Below are 1,422 nucleotides of genomic sequence, written 5' to 3'. Positions count from 1 at the left end.
CCTCATAGCAGTGCCCAAAGTGGGCAAGGCCTTTCAACATCTATTTTTATAAAGAAAATGCCCTACAGCCTTTCCTACAGGCAATATGGCGGAGGAATCTTCTCAATTGAGGTTCCCTCTTCTCTTGTTGGACCCCCCAAGGTCTCAGCCTAGGTGCACGGCCCCACAGGACACAGACGATAGATCGCTGCAATGGCAGGAGGTTTATAGATCCGATGTTCACGTGGGTTGCTCAGCCTCACAGGCTGAGTGTGTGTGTTGGGGGGTGAACTACTATATTGTGATTGGTCAGCAAATCAGCAGTATAATTTTAAACTCTGAAGGGGCCAGACACTTTGGCAGTAAGGTTGTTGACAATTTGCAGTTCTCCTTGGAATTCAGTACAGGGAGGGGCAGGGGAGCTGTTCCTAAAGCAGTTATTTTTCTTGATTTGTCTTAACTCAACTTGGTCAGAATAGCCTGGTTATCCTGACTGGTCCACTAAACCTTTGTTCATGCCATGGTACAGCTGTTTTTGAGTCTTTCCTGCTCTTTTGTGTAACCCTTCAGCTACTCTCCTGTTGGTAATGCCTATAAAATCTCACTGGTTGGTTCATGAAGTAGGACTTGTTGCGATTGTTACTTTGGTCTGACAGCTCACAGCCTATGTTAAATTGATTTATTTGGCTTACAGACTGTAGCCCATAATTAAGGGAAGCCGATGTAGGAACTCCAGGCAGAAGCTGAAGCACTGGGGCAGGGCCATAGGTAAATGCTGCTCACAGGCTTGTGTCTGCTAGCTTGCTCAGGCACCTTGCCATGTCCCAGGTCCTCCTGCTTAGGGATGACACCACCCACGGTAGGCCGGCTCCTACCACGTCACTCAGCCATCAAGAACTGCCCCCCAGACATACCCACAGGCCAACTGATGAAGCGGCTTTCTCAGTCAAAGTTCCCTCTATCCAGGTTTGTATGAAGTTGACAAAATTTACTATGACAAACCTCCAAAACTAAAAGATAACAAAGGCTGTCCTGAATTTGGGTTTTAAAGTTTGGTCTCAAGGCTGGAGACTAGCTCCACAGTGAAGAAGACCCGGAGGCTAGTTTTCTGCACCCACATGGTAGGATACAAGCATCTGTAACTCTAGTTCTGGCTCTGATGTCCTCTTCTGTTTCCATGGATATTAGACACATGGGTAGTGCTGATATATACGTGCAAACAAAATACCCACATACATAAAATGAGTACATGTTTTTAAAGAGATTTATAAAAAATACACCTTGGATTCACAGCTCAGCTACTTTATGAGGACACACCCTCCCGTGACCACCTCACTTACTGCCCTCCTCCATCAATCTCCTTTTCCCGTTCACATACCCGTGTCCTTTCCCCTTCAGTAAGAACCCATCTCCCTGCATCTAGAGAATATCATCCTGAGTGAG

Source organism: Micromys minutus, assembly GCF_963924665.1.
Source record: "Micromys minutus genome assembly, chromosome: 13".
NCBI classification, from domain to species: domain Eukaryota; kingdom Metazoa; phylum Chordata; class Mammalia; order Rodentia; family Muridae; genus Micromys; species Micromys minutus.
This window is presented reverse-complemented; position numbering follows the sequence as displayed.